We start from the raw sequence: 21962 nt of genomic DNA, 5'->3' as shown, positions 1-21962 counted from the left end.
TTGGTTATCCTTTTGTCAGGGCAAAGTAGACATCATTTTGTGTTGATGTCAATGATTTTTGGATGCATTATTTCAGTATATCATCAAACCTAACTAGCAGTGTAGTGGTATTAGGTTAACACCTAACAGCTATGTTGCAATGGTCTATATTCAGGAGACACAAAAGGAATTTTTCTATTTATTTTTTACTCTACAACTGTTTCATTTGCATATTCTGTCTTCTCATTGAAATTTTAAGAGATTGTTTTTCTAAAGGAACATATATCTTTTGTAGCACTCATTCTGTAATTCCAAAGTACCCAATAAATAGTAGGCATGCAAGAGATACGTAGTAATTTGCACTAAAAATAATAGAGCCCTGGCTGCATAACTTGATATTCCTTAACAGCCTACGTATACATTGGCTATTCTTTTCTGAATAGGCAAAGCCTCATAAATTCCAGCCCCACTCATTTAGAATTTTTAATTCAAGCAGGAGCCAGGCTAAAAATTACCTCTAGAATGACCACACAAGCAAATATATAGAACAATGTATAGGTAATAGCCTACTTAAGAAATAGAATCTCTTTGAAACACTATAGTAACATCCATTTGCTTATATGCAGAATAAGTGTTACAAATGATTCTTTTATATCCATGAACAAATAGTTCTATCAGGACCCCTTCGTAACAATGGGATACTAGTCATTAATTTTAAAATGTATCAGGTATTCAGGTTTTTCCTTCCTCCTCTTTCCTAGGCAATATTCAGGGCATATTTATATTTGGAATATAAGAAAACATGTGAACTTTTAGAAGAACTAGAAAGACTGAATTTTACATGAGACTAGGACAAGGTCCGTGTATAAACGTAAGACCTGGAGAAAAGACTATCTATAGCCTTATGTCCCCTACAAGAAACCATGTGTATCAAGATGCCTTTACAAAAGTGGAAATAACAAAACAACAATAGTGCTATTGATGGTAGAGAGGCAGAGAGAAGTAGATCTTGTCCTTTTTTATATGAGAAAGTTAGGTGCAGGGAGGAGTCAGATGAATCAATAAACAACTGGGGCCTGTCCCCTTGCTGTTACGGTAAGTCATGTAGATTATATACATCCTGACCAAGGGATGTGGGATCTGAAGAAGGGTGGGATTACTTGGTATCCTCCAGAAAAGTAAAGAGAGTTTTGCTGATAATCAAAGGACTCAGATGTGGGTCCACTTTGCACATTTGCCAGTTTACCTAAAAGCTGTCCTACTTGCAATGGGTAATTAGCCTGAGTACTTGCATGGAGGCTTACCAGTCACCTGGAGAATACAAAAATAAGTTTAATATTGATGTTCCCAGGGTTTCCTTGGGTAGGACCTTGAGTCAGAGTTATTTTGTGAAAGACATGTGACAGATTCTCCTGAGCAAACCTAAATGGACACATGAAAAATCTGCGTTTGCTCCCCTTTACTCCCTCTCAAATGAAAAATAATTATTCCCAGGTTTGTTCTATAAGAAACTATGTTACATTTGACTCTATATGTCCCCAAAAAATTCATTTAAGTATAGACCACTGAGATGAAAAAAGAAGCAAAATTAGATGAGACAGATCACACTGAAAAAGTCTGAACCAGGTTTGGCTATATGTAAGACTTGCTTAGAGTAACTATTCCCCAAGGACCAAAGAATCTTAAGTTTAGCTATCAAGAATACTTGATTCAGGAAGACTACTGAAAACACAGAACCAAAAAGACCATGTGCTATTTTGTTGTCCCAGTAGACAAAGTGGGCACAAACATGCATTTTAGCTGAACTCAAGAGGAGAACCAAGCATTGATCTAGAGGTTGAAACTATCTAGATTGGCATTGGAAAATGGGGATGATCCTGGGAACAGGGGCCACCTCAGGCGTGAACATTCTCTTCCACTATTTTAATCATTACACAGGTCCCTCAGAAATTAGCCCCTTCCCCAGAAACCTTTCCTGGGTACTCTGAATCCAAGCGAGGACTGAAGATGTGGCATGTCCTACTGTACTAGACAGAAGATTCCAGGTAACAACTATTGTCTCATCATCTTAAGATGAAAGTCTGAGCCATAGGCCTCTGCAGGTAAAAGAATGACCATCATACATCTATAAGGGGTCTCCACATATACTAATACTTGTTTTGCAATCTGTCCAACACCCCGGACCCATGCCTCTATTGCCTTTGGGTTGCTAGCCAAAGAGGAGAGTACTTTATTTCCTCAGAAATCTCTTTGTATCTTCCACAGACAAGCCTTTGTCGTGATAAAGGACATCATTTTCCTTAATGTTTGTGAGAACTGGAGAGTTGGACAATGACTCCAAACTTTCATCTCCTTATCATCCTGGCAGCTTTTTAAGTTACCCACACTAGTGCAATGGTAAAAATCCCTTTAAAAAATTCCTCTTTATCTTCTTTAATCCTCCCTTTTTACTTCTCTAGACTTTTAATACCACATTAAATTTCAGAAACTTCAACAAACATTGGTTTGACACAATGGATGATTTAGAGTGCTATGTTGAGTTTGGGGGGACAGTGAAACATTAAATTAAAATAAAACAAAATCTAGCCCCTGGAGCTCACAATATAAAAAAGAATACATAACACAAGTAACTGCAAACATTTCCCCCTTATTTTCTTCCTTAATCATCCTAATTATGAGATTCTTGAAGAAATTTTATCAAAATTCATTCTTTTCCTCTAAAATAATAAATCTTTAAAATTACTGAGGAATGCTTTAGACAGCTCACATGAGGCAGCAGCCGATTCACCCTCTAACCTCAACACCTTTCCTATTGCTTTACATCTTCTACTGCTCCCCCTATAGAACCTCCTATGGATATGCCAAAGTCCTTTCAAGGTTGTCTTATGCATAGACACTCTCCAAAACAACAATCCTTGGTGAGGGCTCATACCCATGACTATGGTTAGTGAATCTCAAACACTCACAGTAATATACAGTCATACAATGTTCCCCATGCAATCTCAACTCACTAATCCTCCAAAAATTAATGGTCCAAGAAGATCCCTAAAAATGTAACTATTGATTAAAAGGACTCTGGATCCTGGCATATGCATAATTTTAGGAGGCATCTCACAAAATGTCTTTGTTTCATGCCATTTCCAAAATGTTGGAAATACCATTATCTGACTTCTTTTGTTTTCCCCAAAAAGGCATGCAAGCAAATATCAAACATGAGATATATTTCATTTTGCCTGACAGAAATACAGAATGGATTTATACTGAAGTCCCTTTATCTTTTAGGAAACATCTCCTTTCATTTTTGGATGTCATCAAGCAACTTCTTCTCATGGATCCTGCTTTTCCTGGGGACTTATACAGTTCACATGACTCAAAGTACTGATTGGAAGTCTGGTTTTGGTTACAGAAGACTGTACACTCAGTTCTTTAACATGATGATCTTTCTAGTACCAGTAAGAGCAAGACTCATGAGTTTCTCATCATTATAGGTGCTCTCTTGCTCTTTCCATTTGGCTTCCTTAGTTTACAGGGTTCTCTTTAGGGATTACATGAATGATCAAGTCTCTCTCTCTAGGTCCCTGATGTATCCTGGTGTCTCCATTCCCTTATTCAGGTTCTTTTTTTCCTCTAATGTATGGAAGTAGATCATATCTAATGCACTCATACTGGGAATTCCCTGTAAATGAGAAGGTAGGGCTTACTTGAATGGGTTTGGGGTGAGGGACTTACCAGTATGGCACTACAAAAGCAATAAAACTCTGTATTTTTTATAATAGTTTGTAACTCAATCTTTTCATAAGGGCTTTTCTGGATTATTGTTTTCTCACTAATGTGAAGAGTGAATCAAACTTTGTCTATCAATCAGCAACTTTTAACTTAATCAATCAAAAACTTTAGCACCCCTACTTAACACTAAGCAAGAGAATTCATGAGTCACTTACTAGAGCCGTGATGGCGAACCTATGACACATGTGTCAGCACTGACACATGCAGCCATTTTTGATGACACATGGCTGCATGTGGCCACATACAGAGAAATATGGGGCTGCATGCCGAGAAGGATGTTTTTTTTCTTGAAGTGACACACCACCGGAGTTATGCTTGGGTTTTTTGGCAAATTTTGACATACCAAGCTCAAAAGGTTGCTCATCACTGTAAGTTCACACCTCCAAAGGTTACTGCCCCCCCGCCCCCCCACACACTTGGGCAGTTTGTTTGTAGACAAATTGAAAGTCTGCAATTGGTTCCTGTAAAGTAGAGGAAGGGACAGGAAGGGACATGGGAAAAGGACTATAAAAAGTCCTGAATTTTCTGTATGGGGGAACTTCTCTTTTGGACTGCTTCTTTGGAGGACTTTGCCTTTTAGACTTCTTAGATCTTCTTCTCCTTGGGAGTTAGTCTTTGGAGACTGCATCAGAGAGGTGGGTGAGCCGCTGGCCTACCTTTCCTGATTTCTGGAGAGATTGGTTCTGGAGAGGTCTTCTTTTCCTGGAGGAGGTTGTATTGGTGGAACCCTTGCTGAAGACACCACTGGGTCCTCTGGCTGAAGGTTACTGAGCCCTGCCAGGACATCAGAGCAACACTTAAAGTGGTAGGCTAGATATTTCTCTACCCTCTTCTTACATTTTTTCCACTTTTCCACTTTCCACCTCTTTGTAAATAAAGCTACTAAAAGTCATTTTGACATAAGCTTTAATATTTTAAAATCAGCAACCACAATATTACTTTAGAACTTTCATATTAGTATAAAAATCCAAATTTTATATTCTTATACTTATTTCAATGGATATAAGAAAATTAGATACTTTTCTTTTAATGGTTCTAATGAAAGACTTCCTTCTAAAATGCAGACTTCCATCCAGAAAAATGATGTTATACATGTCAAGATTCATGAAGTACTTATCCCCCTTGACTTATTGGTCTTTTTATTGAGACTATAATTTAACATCATTAAGATTTTTAAATAGGACTGTCTTGTGATTTCAATGGTAGAGGGAATTCTTGGGTACAGTAATTCTTTCTAACAATGCAGTCAGCATCTTCTAGTCTTAAAAAATTGCCTAGATCAGTGAAAGGTTATGTGATTTGCCCTGAGTCACATAGCCAGTGTGTGTCAGAGATAGGGGGACATGACTAGAACATCATAGATTTAGACTTAGAAGGGACTTTAGAGACCATCTAATCCAACCCTTTCATATTACAGATGAGGAAACAGAGATCTAGAGACTGGCCTAATGTCACAAAATAGTAAGTGACAGACACAGAATTTGGACTCAAACTCTGAACACATTTATGTCTATAAATATCTATGCTATTTGTGTGTGTGTGTGTGTGTGTGTGTGTGTGTGTGTGTGTGTATAATACCACATTTTCTAAAAGTCTTAGTATAGTGGAGTTTTAAATTTCAATAATTTAAAATTGCAGCAAGACTTTTGGGATAACCTGTATATCAACAACAATGCATTTGCAAGATCAATAAATAATGCAAGTGACCTATTTAAAATGACTGAATAAACTATGGAATTTATGTAATGAAATGTTGTAGTGCCATTTAAAATTATAAATGTTTTTAAAACATTTTGGAAAGACATGTAAAGTAGAATGAATTTAAGATAGTAGAACCCCAGAAATTAAAAAAAAACAACATAATACATATTGGCTATGACAATATGAAAGGAAAAATATATATGCAAAAAAAGATAAATAGATATTAGAAAGGAATAAAGAAGGAATATACAATGAGCAGTTATGTTCAAAGTATAAACAGAAATTAATTTTTAAATAGTAGTAAATATATGTTTATTTGGTTTTGTTGTTTTAAAAAGTTGTCAATAATACATCTTTTTTTTTTGAAAAAAAAGCAGTTTCATCATTTTTGAGGTTTCACATTCCTTACATTCAGTTACAGATTTCAATATTAAGATCTTGATTCTCAGGATATTTATGCCTCCAGCAGTTAGAAAGGGCAAAATGTTTACCAAGACCTTACAGGTCTGAGTTAATAATTTAAGTGTGGTTACTCACAATAGTGCAGTGGTAAAAATCCCTTAAAATCAGAAAATATTTTTCCTTAATCCTCCTTTTCGACTTCTCTACACTTTCAATAACATTAAATTTCAGAAATTTCCACAGACATTGGTGTGACACCTTGAACCATTCAGAGAATATTATGTTAGGCCCTGGAGGACACTCACACATTAAATTAAAACAAAACAAAACTTAGCCCATAGAGTTCACAATATAAAGAGGAGATACATAACACAAGTAACTGCAAACATTTCCCCCTTATTTTCTTCCCTAATTATCTTAATTATGAGATTCTTTAAGAAAAGGTGAAATTGAGACTCACTTAGGGAATTAGTAAATGTTGCTTTTACAAAACATTTATTTGCATACTTCCTTTGAAGGTTGTTTCTGTGGAGACACTGTCTCCCCATGAAACTCTCAGGAGATAACAGTTGTTCCTATGTGGAAATTGTGTGTGTATGCATGCAAGCTTTTATGACAATGTGCTTATGTAATTCACTTTAAACCTGGGACTCTTTTGCTATGAGTGGAAAAGCCCTAGGGCAAATTATGTTTTACTAATTCTCCATGGGAATAGTTGGGAGGAGAAGCTGAGCTCTTGGGCTTGGGGCTTTATCTTGAGAAGCATTGTAGAATCTGACAGAAGATGCTGAGCTGGGTGTTTTGGTGTATTTGTTTTATATTGACATCTTTTATTGTCTGCTCATAGTTAAATTTTTTTTAATGATCTTAATTGCAACACAGTAGTAGAGATGGGATTAGAACAGGAGCTTGAGTAGGAAGAAGGGCTGAGTTATGATCTGATTGAATAAATCTATATCAGAGAATGCAATATGGGGGAAAATGGCATGATATTTGGAATAAGAGGACCTGAGTATGTCTCAGCACTATAACTTACTGCCCGTATGACTTGGAATAAGTCATTTATCCTCTCTGAGCCTCAGTTTCCTCATCTGTAAACTGAGAGTGTTGGATTTATGACTTCTAAGATTCCCCTCAGCTTTAAAACAATGAGCTTATTTATTAATGAGATGAGTACCATCATCAATATAAAGGAAAAGGAGAGACCTTAGTAAGACTTCTCTATGCAGTTTTTCCACTCACAGCTAAAAACTCCCTTAGGGTCAGTTTTTATCCAATTGTACTGACTGAGGAACTCAGAGATATTCTATTGACCTTCTCTATTTTGAGGCAAATTGGGATGGTCTCTGCCACTTAGCTTGATTTGACACTGATTCCTTTTTTCTTGATCAGTGAATCAGTCAGTTAAGGGTTTATTGAACACTTTTATGTCAACCATTGTGCTAAGCACTGAAGATAACAGAAAAATCAGGGGGGAAAGTATTTGCCTTTAAGTAACTTATCTTCTAATGGAGATCATATATATATATATTATATATATGTATGTATGTATGAATATATGATAGGAATGTACATGGTAAGTATAAAGTAGATACAAGGTAATATTACAGGAGAAGGCATGGAGGTGGGGGATGGGGGGATGTTGGGTTAAAGTACAAATCAGGAAAAATCAATTAATTGGTAAAATAAAATATCATTATAATAGAATGCATTGCTCTAGCTATCTTGAAACAAGCCAAGGAGGTGAGCAGGGAGAATATTTTTCTCAGCATAGTGGATGGCCAGTACAAAGTCAAGGCAATTAGAGATGGAGCAACTTGCGAAGAGCAAGTTGGACCACCAAGTAAATCAAGGAAAGGAGTATGTAAGAAAAGATGGGAAGGGACAGAGGTATAAAAAGTTTTAGATGTCAAACAGAAGTCCTATATTTGGTCCTATATGTGGTGGAAAACCAGTGGAGTTTAAGTAAAGGCCTGACATGGTCAGACATGTCCCTTAGGAAAATTACTTTGGCAATTATACAAAGGATAGATTAGAGTGAGGAGAGATTTGAAAGGGGAAAGATGGTATAATTTCCCTTTGGTTTAGAACTATTTCCCCAAGTCTCTTTCTCATGTTCAATTTAGCCCCTCTTTTAAGTTACCTACCTTTAATGTTTGTTTGTTTGTTTGTCTTGTATCATCACCTGTGGCAAAATTGTTGGGTGAAGTTGCTGGGCTTGCATCATCCCAGGAAAATTACATAATTTTTAAATCTTTCTTGTCACAAGACACATACATTATATAAGAAATAGCCTGTCACAGGCCCAGATATGAGAGGTCCTGGGTTCAAATTTGACCAGAAACACTTTCTAGTTGTAGGATCTTAAGCAAATAAATTAACTTTGATTGTCTAGTTCTTACCCCTCCTTTGCCTTGGAACTAATACATAATATTGATTTAAAAAAAAAAGAAATCCAATCAGAATTTGAATAATCAATTAAGCAAGTCTCAATGATTACGAAGCTGGATCCCTCTATATTTTAAAAAATGTGTTTTTACATCACATTCATTTCTGAATTTGTACCTCTCCCTTCCCCAATCCTTGTGACAAAGAATAAAAAAGAATGAGAATAAAGGGCCACTTATTTTCTAAGCTCTTGTTGATTTTAGTTAGCTAGGAGGGAAATGGAGAAGCTGAGCTAAACAGTAGTTTGAAAGAGATATTGATTAATTGATGTCAATCTTTACCTTTAGAAGGCTCATTCAGAGGTCATGACATTCATATTTATGTGATGTTTGATTGAAAAAAATCACATAGGGAGTGGTTATTTGCTTTCTGTAGAGTATTAGTATAGATATAATTTCCTTTTTAGAAGCTACTTCTTATAAAGTGGGGCCAAAAAGCTACTGAATAATCCAGGCAAGTTTTCTTTGCAAATTCGTTATACATAAAACTATGTAGAGAATAACAATCAAAAAACATGGAAGAGAGTTGAGGGAAAATTTAAAGATACTTAAAGCATAAATGGGACAAAAATAGAAAGAAAAAATAGAAAGTAGAGATATGAAAATACATGAATTTACATTTTGGAATAATAGAAACAACATTGACCTTGGAGTCAGATGACAAAATCTGAAATCATCCTTCTGCCACAAGAGACAGGGAGAGACAGAAAGAGGAAGATAGAGAAGCAGAGATAAACATACAAAGAGGAAGAGACAGAAAGTGAGAAGGGGGGAACAGGAAGAGAGAAGATAGGAATGGAGGAAGGGGAGGGTGACAGCAGAGGAGAGATTAGGGGAGAGAGAGACACAGAGAGAGAGAGGAGGGAGGAAGGGAGGGAGGGAGAGATTTTATCTAATATGTTAGGAAAAGTTTCCCAAGAATTTTCCACTTTCCTTCCTTTCCCTTCTTTCCCTTCAATTGCTTGTGTTTTTAATGGAAAATTTCTTCCTTTTTATACTAAACCTATTACAATGAAACTTTCTTATAAAAATAGATAAAAAACAATATCATCTGCAATGGAGATAAACTAGAAGCCTTCCCAATAAGATCAGGAGTGAAACAAGGATGCCCATTATCATCTCTATTATTTAACATTGTACTAGAAACACTAGCAGTAGCAATTAGAGAAGAAAAGGAAATTGAAGGTATTAAAATAGGCAATGAGGAGACCAAGGTATTACTCTTTGCAGATGATATGATGATTGACTTAAAGAATCCCAGAGAATCAACTTAAAAGCTCATGGAAATAATCCATGACTTTAGCAAAGTTGCAGGATACAAAATAAACCCACATAAGTCTTCAGCATTTCTATATATCTCCAACACATCTCAGCAGCAAGAATTAGAAAGAGAAGTTCCATTTAAAATCACCCTAGACAATATAAAATACTTAGGAATCTACATGCCAAGACAAACAGAGGAACTATATAAACACAACTACAAAACACTTTCCACACAATTAAAACTAGATGTAAACAATGGGAAAAACATCGACTGCACATGGGTAGGACAAGCTAACATAATAAAAATGACAATCCTACCCAAACTTATTTACTTATTTAGTGCCATCCCCACCAAACTACCAAGAAACTTTTTTTACTGAATTAGAAAAAACCATAACGAAGTTCATTTGGAAGAACAAAAGATCAAGAATATCAAGGGAAAAAATGAAAAAAATGCGAAGGAAGGTAGCCTAGCAGTACCAGATCTCAAGCTATACTATAAAGCAGTGGTCATCAAAACAATTTGGTACTGACTAATAGACAGAAAGGAGGTTCAGTGGAATAGCCTTGGGGTAAGTGACCTCAGCAAGACAGTTTATGGTAAGCCCAAAGATCCCAGCTTTTGGGACCAAAACCCACTGTTTGATAAAAATTGCTGGGAAAATTGGAAGACAGTATGGGAGAGATTAGGTTTGGATAAACATCTCACATCCTACAACAAGATAAACTCAGAATGGGTGAATGATGAATATAAAGAAGGAAATTATAAGCAAATTAGGTGAACACAGAATAGTATACTTGTTAGATCTTTGGGAAAGGAAAGACTTTAAAACCAAGCAAGAGCTAGAAAAAAATCACAAAATGTAAAATCAATAATTTTGATTACATCAAATTAAAAAGGTTTTGTACAAACAAAACCAATGCAATCAAAATTAGAAGGGAAGCAACAAATTGGGAAACAATCTTCATAACAAAAACCTCTCATAAAGGTCTAAATACTCAAATTTATAAAGAGCTAAACCAATTATACAAAAAATCAAGCCATTCTCCAATTGATAAATGGGCAAGGGACTTGGATAGTCAATTTTCAGTTAAAGAAATCAAAACTATTAATAAGCACATGAAAAAGTGCTCTAAATCTCTGATAATCAGAGAAATGCAAATCAAAACAACTCTGAGGTATCACCTCACACCTAGCAGTTTGGCTAACATGACAGCAATGGAAAGTAATGAATGCTGGAGGGAATATGGAAAAGTTGGGACATAATGCATTGCTGGTGGAATTGTGAATTAATCCAACCATTCTGGAGGGAAATTTGGAATTATGCCCAAGGGGCGCTAAAAGACTGTCTCCCCTCTGGTCCAGCCATAGCACTGCTGGGTTTGTACCCCAAAGAGATTATAAGGGAAAAGACTTGTACAAGAATATTCATAGATGCACTCTTTGTGGTGGCAAAAAATTGGAAAATGAGGGGATGCCCTCCAATTGAGGAATGGCTGAACAAATTGAGTTATATGTTGGTGATGGAATACTATTGTATTCAAAGGAATAACAAAGTGGAAGAATTCCATGGGAACTGGAATGACCTCCAGGAATTGATGCAGAGTGAAAGGAGCAGAACCAGGAGAACATTGTACACAGAGACTGATACACTGTGGTACAATTGAATGTAATGGACTTCTCCATTAGTGGCAGTGCAGTGATCCTGAACAACTTGGAAGGATCTACAAGAAAAAACATTATCCACATTCAGAGGAAAAACTGTGGGAATAGAAACACAGAAGAAAAACAACTGCTTGATTACATAGGTGGAGAGGATATGGCTGGGGATGTAGATTCTAAATGAACATCCTAATACAAACACCAATAACATGGAAATAGGTTCTGATCAAGGACACATGTAATACTCAATGAAATTGCACATCAGCTGTGGGAATGGTGGGTGAGGGGAGGGAGGGAAATAATGTGATTCTTGTAACCAAGGAATAATGTTCTAAATCAACTAAATAAATTAATTCAAAAGCAAAAAAAATTTTTAATTAAAAAAATAAAAAATAAAAGCTAGTGGAAATGATCCATGACTTTAGCAAAGTTGCAAGATACAAAATAAATCCACATAAATCATCAGAATTTCTATATATTTCCAACACATCTCAGCAGCAAGAGTTAGAAAGAGAAATTCCATTTAAAACCATGCTAGAGAATATAAAATACTTAGGAATATACCTGCCAAAACAAACACAGGAACTACATGAACACAACTACAAATCACTTTCCAAACAATTAAAATAAGATCTAAATAATTGGAAAAACATTAATTGCTCATGGGTAGGATGAGCTAACATAATAAAAATTATAATCCTACCCAAACTTATTTATTTATTTAGTACCATCTCCAGAAAACTACCAAGAAACTTTTTTTTACTGAATTAGAAAAAAAACATAACACAGTCCATTTGGAAGAACAAAAGATCAAGAATATCAAGGGAAAAATGACAAAAAAATGTGATGGAAGGAGGCCTAGCAGTACTAGATCTCAAACTATACTATAAAGCAGTGGTCATTAAAACAATATGGTACTTGCTAAGAGATAGAAAGGAGGATCAGTGGAATAGCCTTGGGGTAAGTGACCTCAGCAATACAGTCTATGATAAACCCAAAGATTCCAGCTTTTGGAACAAAAATCCACTATTTGTCAAAAACTGCTGGGAAAATTGGAAAACAGTATGGGAGAGATTAGGTTTGGATCAACATCTCACACCCTACACCAAGATAAACTCAGAATGGGTGAATGACTTGAACATAAAGAAGGAAACTATAAGTAAATTAGGTGAACACAGAATAGTATACATGTCAGATCTTTGGGAAAGGAAAGATTTTAAGACTAAGCAAGAGTTAGAAAAAATTACAAAATGTAACATAAACAATTTTGATTATATTAAATTAAAAAGGTTTTGTACAGACAAAACCAATGCAACCAAAATTAGCAGGGAAGCAATAAATTGGGGGAAAACCTTTATGACAAAAACCTCTGATAAAGGTTAATTACTCAAATTTATAAAGAGCTAAATCAATTGTACAAAAAAAATCAAACCATTCCCCAAGTCAGAACTGGGCAAGGGACACAAATAGGCAATTTTCAGATAAAGAAGTCAAAACTATTAATAAACACATGAAAAAGTGTTCTAAATCTCTTATAATCAGAGAGATGCAAAACAACTCTGAGGTATCACCTAACACCTAGCAGATTGGCTAACATTATAGCAAAGGAAAGTAACAAAAGTTGGAGGGGATGTGGTAAAATTGGGACATTAATGCATCGCTGGTAGAGTTGTGAACTGATCCAACCATTTTGGAAGGCAATTTGGAACTATGCCCAAAGGAAGCTAAAAGACTGCCTGCCCTTTGATCCAGCCATAGCACTGCTGGGTTTGTACCCCAAAGTGAAAATAAAGAAAAAGACCTATACATGAATATTCATAGCTGTGGTCTTTGTGGTAGCAAAAAAAAAATGGAAAATGAGGGGATGCCTTCCAATTGAGGAATGGCTGAACAAATTGTGGTATCTGTTGGTGTTGGAATAGTATTGTGCTCAAAGAAAATAATGAACTGGAGGAATTTCATGTGAACTGGAACAACCTCCAGGAATTGATGCAGAGTGAAAGGAGCAGAACCAGGAGCACATTGTACACAGAGACTGATGCACTATGGTACAATCAAATGTAATGGACTTCTCTACTAATAGCAATGCAACGATCCAGAACAATTCTGAAGGACTTATGAGAAAGAATGCTATTCACATTCAGAGGAAGAACTGGGGGAGCAAAAATACAGAAGAAAAACAACTCGACCACGTGGTTCAATGGGGATATGATTGGGGATATAGATTCTAAATGATCACCCTAGTTAAAATATCAATAATATGGAAATAGTTCTTGATCCATGAGACATGTAAAACCCAGTGGAACTGCACATCAGCTACAGGAGGAGATTAGTAGGAGGGGAGAGAAATAACATGAATCTTGTAACCATGGGAAAATATTCTTAATTTAAATAAAATAAAAAACACAAAAAATGGACAAAAACTTTCTCTAGCCTGATAAATGCAGTTATCAAAGAAAAAAGTATATATTACCCATAATAAGAAACATTTTTGTGTGCCTAAGGAATATAGTAACTGTGCCAGGTAATGGGGCACTTCTTACAGTAGTTTATTTTATATTGTTAATTTTCTTCCCACCCAGTTCAAAAAAGAGAACTTTAAAATAAATTCAGGTCTAAATATTTATCTGGTATCATATTACTAGACTAAGGCAAAGAATAGCATCAGAATAGAAAAACACTTAGTTTTGGAGGAAAATATGGCAAAATTACAAGGAAATAATATCACAAGTACTATTTTACTCATCTTTCCCTAAAGTAGTTGGGGAAATAGGATCTTCAAAATTCATTAGTTGAGGTGGTTCAATAGTTCAATATTAGTTCAAAAGTGGAGGCAGGACTATATAGGCCTTCTGCAGCAAAGTCAAGAATAGGTAACTTCTCCCACAGTATCTGAGTTTCCTCTGGGGTCTTCAGCCAGATGTCTTCTCTGTGATCCAGAGGATTCCTGAGGTGCTTCAGGAATCCTAAATTTCTGATGCTCCAACTGAAGTCTCAGATGATCCTTAGTTTTCTCTATGTAGTTCCTGATCTTAGTAGAAAGTTCTATTCAAAACCCCCTCTTCTTTTCATAAAATCTTTCACCCCATTCCTGGTCACAATGATGAGCTACAGACTCATAGAAAGTAGGATTAAAGAAATTTCTCCAATGAGTGATTGTGTTCTTGGACCAGGCATTTTGAGAAATGTAACCCTATTCAGATTTGTTTATTATAGTCTTCCTCCATCAAACCAAAGAAAAAAATATGCAGCCTTGGCATATTACTCCAGATATGAATGTAGAGGCTATAGGTAAGTAGTCTATGACATACAATTAGAGTTGCAAACTATATTCAAAACAGAGAAGTCGCATGCCAGAATATAATATACAGTATTGTAAGAGGTAAATTTAGGGTTTTTTGAATATATTATACTAGTGGTCACCAGCGATTAATTCAAATCCCCAATAAAATACTCAAGTCAGTTTGGGAATTTTATGGTGGCTTTAATTAATATATATAGAGGGAAGGAATTAAGAAGAGAGAGAGAAAGGGGTATAAGATTTCTACGGCCTAGCCTAAGCCAAGGGAAGTTCAGAGAACTCAGCCACAAGGCCTACTCAGAAGATTAGGGGCTTCCTAAGAGATAGTGTTTTGGAAGATAAAGGAAAAAGGAATCAGCCTAAACTCACTCACCTAGCATGCCAAGACCCAAGATGCCAAACATTGCCCAGCACTCCCCATGTTGCCGACAGAGACCAATGTTTCCAGGAGTAAGAGCCACATCTCCATGAGAGAGCCAAAGCCATATCCCGCGAAAGAGCAAGAGCCACATCTCTGCAAAAGACAGAGCCACGTCTCCGCAAAAAGGGCCAGAGAGAGGAAGAGACACAAAATATATAGACTCTTTTTTTACATCACTTCCTGCATCTCACATGTACCAATGGTAGCTTAAGCTTGATTTAGGACAGCCCAGGGGGGTCTGTCAGTTGTTTCTTATTTGCCACTTGCTAGCACATGTTGGTCATAGGCCATCCTCCTCAACACTTAATCCTTAAGTAGGGGTGTAGACATTCCTGTTTGTTAGGATTTTGAAAACTAATCAGGGTGTAGAAAATCTAAAATTCACAGTATCATGTTTCAGGATTGCATAATATGGTTTAATTTAAAATATGGTCATATGCAGGGACATGGTATTAAAAAACATTTAATTGAATCTAGCCAACTAAGTCTGAAAGTCAGGATGATGGATCTAGGACCTAGGCTAAAGAAATGTGAAGATATTTTATAGTTGTGACAGGAAAAGCAATGCAGACAGGGTTTGGTCAAGAAGAAAGAAGTATTTGAAATTTGTGATAGGGAAGCAGTGTTTGTAGGGATGCAGGGATGCATTTAGTCTTCTCAAGAAGTTTTTAGGATTATGACAGGTAGATTTAGAAGTAGAGGTACATGACTGAGTCTTTGGAGGGCTGTGCGAAGCCATCAAGCTCATAATGTCTGACATGGTCACATGTGAGTTCCAGAGTTGCAAAGCTACTTTCTGGAAAAATAAGGCACCCATGGAACCCCCCTCTATATGACTTATCTCTCTAATGAAATTGTTATGATTATTGTTCTCTCCCCAATACAGGAGAAATAATATGAGAGTAAATACTTATAGGGTTAATACACATATATCCCACTTTAATCCCCCCCCCCCCCCATTATTACCCTAAACGATTACATTCACAGAATTAAAACTTAAAGGTCATTACCCATTACCCCTCTCCTTTCCCTCTCCACAGAGTTACATTCACTCCCATTACAAGCCAGGCAAGAACATCAATCACCTTCAAGCCCAGGTCAACAGGACATACTTCAATGGTTTGTTATGTTGCAATAGCCAGAGCAACATCTCCAAGTACCCCAGTGAAACCCAAGAAAAAATGTGACTTGGAAATTGAGGAAAACTCCAAATCTGGTCTGTCATTAAATTTCCCTCTAACCATGTACCAAGCTATGAAATGTTTTGTTATCCATTGCCTAAGTAATTGTGATTCATTGTAAAAGCTGACCAAAAGTAACAATGATTCTCCTAACTGGTCATCCCCTAGGTCAAGAAGGACTAACCTCCAAATCACCCTGTTATTGTCATTCATCTATTTCTGTCATAGCAACAATGTTTTGTTGACTATCTCCTTAGGCTTCATGTTTGTTGTTAAGTTCTATGGAAACATGGTAGAAAATTGATTGTGTGCCATAAAAGCGTGTACTCACTGAACCTATAAAATAAACCAACCTCATGCCATGGCAGAACACTATGTGATGCCTATGCACATAGGACTGAACATGTAGTGCTTCTCACTCCATTATTTGACCAAAATCATCACACCTGGACAAAATAAACTCTGGACCCTCAGAGAGACTGCTGGACAGCTCTCTAAAGAGGGCCTTAAAAAAAGAAAATTCAATTCAATTCAATGAGCTTCTATTAATCACTGAAAATGTGCCAAGCAATGCCAAAATAGTTCCTGCCATCAAAGAGCTTATATCATAAAAAGGTGAAGAAGGTATCAATTTGGAAAAATGTAGAACTACTAGTCAGCAAAACCAAATCTTTAATAAGGAAAGAGATAGGTCCATAATGACCGGCTGCTACACTGAGCCAAGCTCCAAATACTACACAGTAGAAACTCTGGGGCTCTGGGAATAATATCTCTGGAAGAATCAAAATGCAAGATGGTTCTCCAAAGAACAATAGAACCTGGGAACTTATATACCTTTTGGGGAACTAAGGACTGGGAAGTATTATTGATTGACTTTACCAGGGCTATAAGTCCAAGACAGGATTATCAGGGAGAGGCTTATGCTTTACAATGGATACAAAAGGAAAGGGTTCAGCCAACAGGCTGGGCTACCTGGGAGAGGACTCTGATATAATGGGAGAAACTTCGAAGACAAAAAGGGTACTTAACATTTGATTGGGTCTACTAGATCCCACCTAAACTGGAATCAAGGTTTTTTTTTTTAAACCCTTACCTTCTGTCTTGGAGCCAATACTGTGTGGCAGAAGAGTGGTAAGGGGTAGGCAATGGGGGTTAAGTAACTAGCTCAGGGTCTTGTTGGGAAGTGTATGAGGTCAGATTTGAACCTAGGACCTCCCATCTCTAGGCCTGGCTCTCAACCCACTGAGCCACCCAGCTGCCCCCTCATTAAGTACTTTAAGGTCTTTTAGTCAGTCTGAACTGGGGTCAGCCTGGGACTTCTATTGGGTGAGTTCTCATGGAACAGGAGCAAACCTTGGATTCCTCAAAACCCAGTTGAGGAGGAAAAAAAAACAAACATCTGCACATATAGGGATGATAGAAACTGGACTTTATAACTTCATTGGCATAGGAAATTCCTTTTATGAGGAAACATCTTCTACCAATATAGTTGACACCTTTTTTTCCCCCTAACTTAAAGTTTTAGAGAGTTACCTAGTTCACTGAGAAGATAAATTACTTGCCTAGTATCACAATGCCAGTATATATCAGAGGCAGAACTATAACTCAGTTATTACTGGTACTGAAATAAGCTCTCTATCTCGTATGCTATGTAAATATGAAAATATACAATAAAAAGTAATTGGGTGGGGGGGAACAGTGAAGTGGCTCAGTAGTTTGAGAGCCAGGCCTAGAGACAGGAGGCCCTGGGTTCAAATCTGGCCTCAGATACTTCCTAGCTGTGTGACCCAGAGCAAGTCACTTAACACCCATTGCCTAGCCCTTACTATTCTTCTGCCTTAGAACTAATACATACTTTATTTTAAGTCTGATGGAAAGTTTAAAAAAAAATAGGGAGTGGGTGAGATAATGAACATCTGAGGGATTTATTGATTTATTTTTTTTAAACCCTTACCTTCTGTCTTAGAATCAATACTTAGTATTGGTTCCAAGGCAGAAGAGTGGTAAGGGCTAGGAAATGGGGGTCAAGTGACTTGCCCAAGGTCACACAGATGGGAAGTGTCTGAGGCCAGATTTGAAACTAGGATCTCCCATCTCTAGGCCTGGCTCTCAATCCACTGAGCAACCCAGCTGCACCCAACTGAGGGATTTATGAAAGACCTAATGTAGGGAGAGATATTTGAGCAAAGCCCTGGAAGCACTAAGAGATTCCAAGAATCAAAAGTGAGGAGGTAGAGAATTCCAGGCATTGGGACACCCTATACAAAGGCATTGAGGCAAGAGACAGAATGCTGGGAATGGGAACAAATAAACCAGTTTTTCTGGAATGTAGAATGTTAGAGGGGTAATAATGTGAAACTAGAAAAGAAAAATAGGCTGGGGCCAGGTTGTGATGGACTTGACCAAGAAATGAATCCGCATTTTACTAGAGACAACAGGGACTAACTGAAGCTTCCTTAGCAAAGGGAGTGATATAATCAGACTAGTGTTTTTGGAAAATTAATTTGTCAACTGTTTGGATTGGAGAGGGGAAAAAGTGGAAGGAGGGGGTCACTTAGGAAACTATTTGAAATAGTCCAGGTAAGAGGTGATGAGGATTTGAACAAAGGTGTTGGTTGTATGAGTGGGGAGAAGGGGATAGGGTTGAGAAATATTTTTGTGTTTTTTGCCTTTCTTTGTAACTTCAGCACATAATACAGTTTAATACAGTTTAAGCATATAGTAAGTACTTAAAAATGTTTGTTGGTTGATTAATTGATTTATTTTGAAGATGGGATAGATAAGATTTGGTAACTGATTAAATAGTTGGGAATTAGCTAGAGTACATAGTTAAGGATGACTTTAGGGTTATGATTGTGAATGATTGAAAGGATGGTGGTATCCTTGACAGAAAAAGAGAAATTAGAAAGAAGGGTGGATTTTTGTGGGAAAATAATGAATTCTGTTTCAGATGTGTTGAATTTGAGATACTTATGAGACATCCAGATGGAAATGGCCCAGATATAGCAGGCAATTGGTAATGATAGGACTGGAATTCAAGAGATATTTAGATAATGAAGTAATTCATCTTCAGGAGATGATAATTGAACCACTAGAAGCTGATGAGATCAATATAGAGAGAAAAGAGGATGTTAACTGGATAAAAGGGTAAAGTGGAATAGTTTGGAAAAGTATAAATAAATTGGAATGACTTTAGCAGTGGTCCTTTCTGGGTACTGAGAGGTGGGAGTATCATGCAGTTATTTTCTAAATTTGGTCCACTTTCATCTAACTTTTTAGGAATTGGATTTTTTGATTAAGAATGTTCTTTATATAGAGAAGTGAGTGAAGTTATATGATACAAAAGTTAAAGCAGCCTTTTTTTGCCTTGTTCATGTTTTAAAAAATTGTTATAATAATTTGCTTAATTAGCTTTCTTAAAGGAGACTGGAAAAATTCAGAGCATGCTACCTGAAAAATTATTATTGTAGTATTTCTCCTATAACACTCATGCTCATATGCCAAAAAATTTAGAGTAATCCATAAAAGGAATTTTTCTTTCAGGGGAAATGGCTTTCAATGTCTAAGCAGTCTGCACATAAAGAACAGACTTTTTACAAACTCCCAGTTAACTGAATTTAATTGCTTTCTTAGAAGTAGCTGAAATTGACCTAAAGGATCAGATCATCCATGTTGTGTGAGTATGATGTGATCTGGCTTTTCAGTGGCTTTTGTATTCAAGATTCTCCTAGAGTTTCTCTTTTCTTTTAGCTACTGTCTGCTTTCTGCCTTACAAGAAGAACAGATCTTGTCTTCATCTTTTCTATTTTCCAGTTATATTCTGTTGGTTAACACTGTAATAAACCGAAGTTAATTCAGATAGGAAAGAAATTTGTACTACTAAGCCTGTCTATACATTCAAGTTTTCTCATTGATCAGTAATACCAAACACAATGTCAATGGGAATTAATATTTTTCTTTTTTGTTGGAAAGGAATCTTTTCATACTTGTTTTTCAAAAGTATATGTAACCCAGGCCCCAAAACCCGTTGGTATAGAATTCTCTCTCCATTGATGGGGATTAATGTTTCTTACCTGTGTATGGGGGGCAAGGTAGAATGGGTGAAAGCAGGAGAGCACATTTATCTCTTCAGTTCTTTGAGTTGTTCTGGTTTTAAGTTCAGGAGAGAAGATTTACAATGCCAAGTTCTTTTCAGGTGGATGAGGGGAAGAAAAGATTCTGAGAAGTCAACATGTAGAATTTTGATTGGGTCCCTGTTTACAGCTTGCTACACTATTGACTTCTGGAAATTTTCCTTTGAGAGAAATCTGGAACTCTCTTGCAGTTAAACTAAGTTAACTTATTCTCAGAAGGAGAGATCATTTAATCTATATTATCTGATATACATTTTCATATTCATACTTTCTCTGATTTGTTTTGCAATTGACCTGGATAGATACATTTCCTTGCTATTTGCTATGCATATTCATTTTATAGCTGGTATTTGATGGGAAGGGAGTCAAACTTTGGATATGAAGTTTATGGCCCTCCCTTTCTGTCTTAAAAAACAATGATTAGGAGGTTAGCTTTAACCTTAAAATTACATCCCCTTGACTGTTCCTTAAGGGAACAGATAGATATATTTCTACCTTTTACCCTAATTCTCTGAGGAGAGCAAAGTGGTGACCAGTCTTTGACTCCTACCTTCTTGCTTCTCTAGTAGGAATTAAAGATTCCCTTGGAGAAGGGTGGAGAGAAGAGATACTAGAGATGTGATAACTATTTCTGCCTCCCTATTTCTGCCACATGATGTCCCTTGGTACATACATATGTAAAATACACATTATATACACACCTATATATAGGTATCTTGACTCAGCTTTAGGCATAATTATAAAAGTTACAACAATTGTATTTGGTGTCTTCTCATCCTTCACTTTAAGGGTCTCCATGCTCTTTTCCCTTCTTCCTGCTAAAAACTCATCACTATTTGCCCTGGATCTTCATATTTACATGCTTTATCCCCCATCAAAGCTCCTGCCCTGTATTCTATTCCTTATAGTTTAGACACACACACACACATACACATTGTGTTAATCATTAAATTGCAAGTTCCCTGAGGGCTGAGACCATCTTGTTATCTTTTGTATCAGTGCTAAGCAGAACGCTTGGCACAGAATAGGTGCTTAACAGATGTTGACTGATTGTGGAGCAGGAAGATCAGAGAAGAATCAGGAGAAAGCAGTCTTATAGAAGCCAAGAGAAGAAAGAATATCAAGGAGGTCAGGTGGTCAACAATGTCAAATGTTATTCAAAGCTTAAGCAGGATGAGGATTCATAAAAGGTTATTAGTCATGACTATGAAGAGGTGATGATTGTGATAGGATGATCATGGAGAGCACAGGACCAATAGACTTGTGTGGGTAGAAACCAGATTATAGGGGATTGTGAGGAATAGGTATGAGAGTTTGGTGTGAGGGCTTGCCACTTCTTTTCATGGCTGTTAATACACCTATAGTGTTCACTTATGGTGTCCACCTGTCACATTCTCACTTGTGGGTCCAAGAAGCTATACAGCATGTGCAGCAGTCACACCATGATAAAATTGTCTCAGCAGATGGGCTAATCTAGGTTGAGGATAACTAATAGGACTCAAACCCATTGAGGTGTTATTAAGGATGTCTACCCCCAAGCATGTGAAGACTTCCCTTGGTGAAATGGTCAGATGAGAACAATTTGTTCCAAGGTCCATGAAGATGGAAGAAGTATGCATTGTGGAGCACTCAGAGCTTTGACAGACATTGAAGATGCCAAGGTAGTCTACTACTTTGTGTAACTT

At 36.7% G+C, this 21962-nt stretch overlaps 1 protein-coding gene across 2 annotated transcripts in view; it reads left to right on the top strand.

The window, feature by feature from the left end:
• AGTPBP1 (ATP/GTP binding carboxypeptidase 1) overlaps positions 1-21962 on the top strand; it is a 226964-nt gene that overhangs the window by 13427 nt on the left and 191575 nt on the right. Inside the window, exon 1 of one of the 2 annotated variants that reach the window (XM_056805972.1) lies at positions 18546-21938. The exons of the other annotated variant lie outside the window; for it this stretch is intronic. The gene's annotated coding sequence lies outside the window, so the exon portion shown is untranslated. Of the gene's footprint in view, positions 1-18545; positions 21939-21962 lie in introns of those variants that run through there. 2 annotated transcript variants of the gene reach the window in all.

This window comes from Monodelphis domestica, chromosome 7 (genome assembly GCF_027887165.1).
Source record: "Monodelphis domestica isolate mMonDom1 chromosome 7, mMonDom1.pri, whole genome shotgun sequence".
Taxonomy (NCBI): Eukaryota; Metazoa; Chordata; class Mammalia; order Didelphimorphia; family Didelphidae; genus Monodelphis; species Monodelphis domestica.
The sequence above is the reverse complement of the archived record's forward strand: the minus strand, read 5'-3'. Positions and strand labels throughout refer to the sequence as shown.